General features: G+C 36.9%; 1 long non-coding RNA gene across 1 annotated transcript; it reads right to left on the bottom strand.

The window, feature by feature from the left end:
* Positions 1–3,820: 3,820 nt before the first annotated feature.
* Positions 3,821–6,726, bottom strand: LOC136039581 (uncharacterized). The gene is made up of 2 exons (XR_010620482.1): positions 6,533–6,726; positions 3,821–3,954 (listed from the first exon to the last, which is right to left on the bottom strand). It is a non-coding gene; the product is annotated as an uncharacterized LOC136039581 (long non-coding RNA).

The following is a 6,726-nucleotide window of genomic DNA, read 5'->3' as shown; positions in this document are numbered from 1 at the left end:
TGGGCTGTATGTTTGCACATTAGGGGAGGGGGAAGTATAGTGGGGATGCATGCAAAATGTAGCTTAACCAAACCAAAGAATCAAATAATTTTTTATTAAAATATAGCTACAATGTAGCTTTCCACTGAGCCGAAGCTAATTGTCGCCATGTTGAAATAGTAAAAAACCGGTTTACGTCTGATTTTATAGATCCAAATTCTCAAGTGTGTACTGGCTAACAGATAAGTACAGGTACAGGTATGGCAGCTTGAAGCCTCTCTGATTCACCGTGACTCTGCGTGGCTGTAAAGTAGACAAGGGGTGAAGGGGTATTTCTAAAGGTGAATTTTAGAAACGAGGAGTTGAAGTTTATTGAATTGAGGGTGGATGGGTTACCACTTGGGGGAAAAATAAAATATTTAGGGACGAGGCAAGGACAGGCTTGTCCTTACTTTTGCCCCATGTGTGGAGATATTGTGGGTCATACGATGGATAGGTGTGAATAATTGAGTGAGCTGCGAAAGGAAGTGTGTGGAAACCTAGAGAAGATTTTACGTTTGATGAAGGATGGCTGACAATTATAGTAAGAAAAGAGGGATTCTTTTTTTTTTATTGCCTATCTGTTTGTTGCCAAAATTGTGTTGCCAAAATATTTGTTGCCAAAATTTGTTGCCATGGCCTTAAAGCTTTTAGAGCAATTATTCATTTTGATTTTTCGTATATAGAACAACCACTCCATGTAAAAACGACAAAAGTGGAATATAGAATAAATGAGCAAATCCTCTCAACAACAGAAGCAACTGGCAATAAGACAATAAAAATAAATGAAAAATACCCAAAAGTGTTCTCAAATAACAAAAACAACAATAGTTCTCAAAATAACAAAAAGAAATAACAAAAAGATAAAAATTTACTTCTTTGGTTTCGTCAAGAAGGGAAGGGGGCTGGTTTATCATTTTCTTCAAAACTTAGCTTTATACTTGATTTTCTGGATTCTTCTATAAGTGAAATTTTTCCAGGGGGACTCTGCCCCCCCCTAGCAACGCTAGTGATGAAGTAGTGAAAATTTAGAAACCTGTCTAACTTTGAGTTTTGAATAATGTATCTATCCGGTTTTTTGTCTAACACCTTGCAGTTTATCTTAATTAAACGCAATAATAATTCAGGTCATTGATCGCTATTTTCCTTTTGTTTAAAAATCATTAGGTTCAATGACTCTTCATTTACTTTTTTAGCTTCTCATAACTTTCTCTACTAAAATGTTGCCTCCTATACCCCAATACATTAAGTGACTTCATTGTGGTGAAACTCACTGGTGCCACACTGGGTCGAATGGTCGATGTCTCCGACAACGTCCCTCTGAGCCATGTAGATTTGATGGCATATTCACATTATACTTGTTCTCTCTCTTTCTCTCTCTCTCTCTCTCTCTCTCTCTCTCTCTCTCTCTCTCTCTCTCTCTCTCTCTCTCTCTCTCTCTCTCTCTCTCTCTCTCTCTCTCTCTCTCTCTCTCTCTCTCTTTGTAATTGTGAAATTTTCTATACGAATTGAAAAAAATGCCCTTGTTTTATAGAGCTATATTAAGAAATCCAACTACAGTTCTTAGTGCTGAAGTAACATAGATGCACACAGTTTAACTTTTTCTCACAACTCTACTTTTTAAAACAATAAAAAACTTTAGCGTAGAGTGCGAGGCGTTGAGAAGGGGACAACTCCTTTAATATACGGAATAATTTCTGTTTGTTTTAAGTTTTAATGGTGCTCCTTACTTGCAGCTAAAAATTTGTTTTTTTTTATTTAATTTCTGAACGTTTTTAAATTAATGCATGTTTTGATTTTGGCTCACCGCACATGAATAATTAAAATGAAATTTGCATATTAATTTATTTTTTTTTGGCTAAATGGCTTTCTCATAGTTTTTTATTTGTAATGAATACACGTAACTTACAAATTAACTTACGGAACAAATATTATATTTGTATATTTTTATTACGTATATGAGGGGGTTCTCCCCTCGTAAATACCTCGCTCTTTACACTAAAGCTATTCATTTCAAGTCCTAATGCTGCTCCTTACTTCCACCTAAAAAAACTTTTTTTATTTATTTTCTCATTGTTTTTTAAATAATTCTGGAAAATCCTGCGGCCACTCCATGGAAATTTTCTTCCGTCATGATAAATTCCTCCATGGAAAGATCCTCCCACGTAACCCCTTCCCCCTCTTTAACGCGAAAAAGTCCCCCTGAAAACGTCTGTTTTCTAACTTGCAGCCCTTCCTCCGGGGACTGTGGGGGATTAAGCTGTACCGAAAGACATAATTATTAGGTTTTTCGACTATGCTGAACAAAATGGCTATCTCAAAATTTTGATCCAGTGACTTTGGGAAAAAATGAGCGTGGAATAGATGTCCTCCAATTTTTTTCTCACTTAAAAAGGGCACTAGAAATTTTAATCCGTTAGAATGAGCCCTCTTACGACATTCTAGGACGACTGGGTCGATACGATCACCCCTGGGAGAGAAAAACAAATAAACATTCTTAAATAAAAATATATTCCCTCCTCATTAGTTGTCGTAAGTGTCGAAAAGAGGAGAGGGGGGAGGGCTACCCGATAGTACCGTTGAATTTATTTCGTGTGGGTTGAAACCCAATTATTTTTTATCACGCTCCCTGTATTATCTTTCAGGTTACAGTTTTTCCTTGGTAAATAAATGCTACACGGGTTGTATAACATCCATCCAAAGGTCATACACAAATAACAAAATTTCATCGTCCTCATCCCCATCTCCTTGACATGTCTAATCAGAAGTGGTTCCAAAATTTTTATAGATGATGGGGCTGCTTGGTAAAAAAAAAGCTAGAAAACACCCTAGACTCGGAATTCCCTTTGAACGTTATTATGACCGGTTTAAGCAACCACAAAACTTTGGAACCCCAGCTTCGAAACTCATTCTTTTTTTCATCAGTGGCCGCTTGAAAATTTTATCCTTATTTCTACAAAATTATTATAACACGGAATGACGCCTCTTTACTAGATATGCCTAGCAATATGCCCACGCTCTTTGGATGTCCATTTGGTTTCGGTATATGAACGACACTGGCGGATATGTGAGCGAATGCAAAAGTTCCAGATTGAAAACCCAGCCGGATAAGCAATGACAAAGGCCCAGCTAATTCATTACTACAGGACTCCACGAAAAAATTAGGTATGCTCTCAGGAATAGTTTGTCTGTTAATATCAAGACGATGCACAATGCGAAGGACTTTAGGAGCGGAATAACTCACACAATCAAGAATATTATCAGTGATTCGACCGCCCTCCCCCGCCCTCCGCCCTCCGCCATCCCTCGAATCCATCACCTAGTCCACCTCTACATAAGACGTTATAAGATCTGCGCCTTTACCCCTGATTCCCACTGCTGCGTCAATCCCGACGCGATTTTTTTTTTCTGGCGGAACAGACGTACGACAGGATCGGATTGAGGTTCACAAACAAACGCAGACTTTTGCGTCGCTGCGACAAACTAGAAGTATTCAAATCAGGTTCTCAAACTGATTTTTTTTTTATCATTTTCATTTTTCAATTTTTGTTTAAATCAGAACAACGCATGCGATTTTTCGTACGAGTTGAACTTATTCAATGCATCCGACATTGCAGCAAAACGGATAGTTTGTCGCACGATTTATGTCGTTTGTCGCATGTTGCAGGATTTTGCGCGAAATCGCAACAGTAGAACAAGGGGTTGGATGTTATAAGATCCACCGTCTGTTTAAGATCTTAAGACGCCGAGCTAAAATCACGAAAGGAAATTCTTACCTATAGAATTCACAACCCTGGAGAAGTCATTTTTTGTCAGCACGTTTTTTAATTTCCGTGTTTTTCATTTTCGTTACTAGCTTTCTTGAGTGTCCACTAGGGTCAAATCGGTTTGTATGAAGAGCAGCTTCCTGTTTCGTCCGCAGCCTTCCACTTTGCCCTAGAAGTTCATGACAAGGTCAAGTAGGTGCACAAGGGAAATAAAATAAACCTAAACTTTTGCAGTTGACAAATACCCGGGCTAAATTATAGTCTCACTTATCAATACAATCAAAATTATCTCCGACTACAAAGCCAATTACGTACCCAGTTCAAAATTTGTTGAGTTGAACAATGTTCAACTTTCAAGCCCAAAATTTATGATTGACCAATCAGAGTGAAGATTTCAGGTATGGTTTTTTTTTTTTTTAATTAAAAGAAGTGTAAGCTTGAAACATCAATTTAGTTATCTGTTTCAGAACAAGACGCATTCCTTTACCTAGACTTCCAATGAACACATCGAATTTTGCACGTGATACGTCCGACCGAAGATCATTTAGCTGCAGAACAAGGAAATTTTACAATCTTTAAGAAGAGAAGAGATGGTCTCGGGTTTACACCAATGCTCGCTGGATAGGCCTATTCTGCGATTTTATCCTTGAAAAAAACGACTGAGGCAACAAAGCGGAATATCCCTCAGAGTCGATTAAACATTACTTACTCCCGTTGTACTTTTCCCCTATCCTATACGTAGGTGTACCCTCAATTCCCTCGTTGCTTTCAAGGAATAGCTCTGGCCACCAAATAGCCAAGCAACGGTCCCCATGGAAAATTTCCAAAGATGTAAGCTTCGAAATAATTTCCCTTGATCCCCCATTCAACATTTTCCAAATGTTGTGGTCCCCACACTGACAAGTACGTCCCAGCATCCTCTGGTAGGGGCAGATGTAGCCCTTGGTTAGCACATATACAAAACTTTTCAAATTGGCTTTATTTCACACTACGAAGTAACTGTTGATGAGAAACAAGAACCAAAAATAAAGCAAACTGATATGATCACCTTTTGTGATAAGATAGGACTAAATCTTGCCCCATTAGTGGCGCTGGGTCACGATTGTCACCAGTGGGGCTAATTCACGAAAATGTTGGGGATGAAGGCAAAATGTATTTGTCAAAGTAAAGGGCCCAATACTTTCGTATTATTTAGTACACACGACACACTCGAGAAGTGAAGTTTCGTGAATGCTAATGAAATAAAACAAACATAATGAAAATAAAATACTTTAGCAACAAAATTATGAAATCTATAAAGAATTATGGTAGGGGGGCCGCACAGATTTATACTAAATACCTACCTAACCTAATCAAAATACCAACTAAATATTTAATTAAAACATAGCTACAATGTAGTCTTCCACCGAGCCGAAGCTAATTGTGTGGTATAAAAACCGTGTAAATTGTTACTGTCTCATCTTCTCGATTTAAATTCTCGAGTGTGTGCCGTATAATACGGAAGTACCTACGGCCCTTTAAATGTTTTTATTTATTTATTTATTTTCTTTATTTCCCTCAAAAAATGAGGAGTACGCTACAATATAATATAAAGAAAAAACAACTGATAACACTTACAATCAAAACGTATCAAATATTGATCGAACACTTAAAAAAAAAAAAAAAAAAAAAAAAAAAAAAAAAAAAAAAAAAAAAAAAAAAAAAAAAAAAACACTTGCTAAATAGATTAGCCTATAAATCATGAAGAGCCAGAACTGTTACTAAAAAACGGAAATAAATTGTGGCCTAAAAGGCTAATTTTCGCCCTATCTTCAAATGTTTTATATTTTTTCTTTATACAGACTACAGGATCCTTCACATTAAGCTTTAAAACAATCTCAGTGTTACTAAAAGAAAGGGGGAAACCAAGTAAAAATTTACAAAATTTAAAATAAGCAACTTTAATGGGCGAAAGATCAGAAGGTCTGAAATTTCGGAAGAGGAGGGACGGGAACAATACGTGAGGCAGAGCAACAGCGCTATACATACGACCAAGGACGTCCCGACGGTAAAGACCCCGAAAACGAATTAAAAGACCAAATGCCTTGCGTAGTTTCATCTGAACATGCTGAACCAGGACTGGTTTGAAATCTCTTTTCGAAGCAGCATAAGGTAATCCCAAATAAGTGACTATTGGCGACGACTGAAAAATAACACCATTGCCGCAATCGAGAGTCGCCCTGACATTATCCTCTAAACAATTTACAACAAAAAATTGACATTTTTCAAAACTGATAGAAAGGCCCAAACCTTTTAAACAATTAATTAAAATATTAAAATTAGAAACAAGACTAGACTTGGACCGCCTTAGAAGGATTATGTCATCAGCATATGCAATGTAAGACAGATTTCGAGATAATGAAACAAACGAGCAGGAAAGGGAATTAAGGGCAGTAGCTAAACAAGAGTTTGCCAATGAAAATACCAAACAGGGCATTTTTTAAAACTTAGGATGGGGGGGGGGGGTAACATTGATGGAGAAAATGTTAGCAAATTTTTTAGTAATTCTTGCCCCGTAAGGTGGTGGAGGGTGTGAGGCGTGATTATTATATTTGGAAAGAACATTAAATGAAGATTATTACATTTAGTTTTGGAAAGAACATTAAATGACGATTATTACATTTTTTTCTATCCAACTTCGGGTAAATTTACCCAAAAACTTAGCTAAATTAAAAAAAAAGACAGACTGCATTATTAAATTTACTTACCGGAGAAGAGATGCTTGTCCATATCAAAGTTAAAGTGTTCAAATCTATCAAAATGATCTTCTGACATCGTCACACCTGATCCTACTACCTGAAACTCTTCCTTTCAAATGACTTCATTAACAGAAAACTAAAACGAGTTTTGATACTAATCCAAAACCTTTGTTACTATGGATTCCGATGGCGCTGTTATAGCC

The sequence above is a fragment of the Artemia franciscana genome, chromosome 19, assembly GCF_032884065.1.
Source record: "Artemia franciscana chromosome 19, ASM3288406v1, whole genome shotgun sequence".
Classification (NCBI taxonomy): Eukaryota; Metazoa; Arthropoda; class Branchiopoda; order Anostraca; family Artemiidae; genus Artemia; species Artemia franciscana.
The sequence above is the reverse complement of the archived record's forward strand: the minus strand, read 5'-3'. Positions and strand labels throughout refer to the sequence as shown.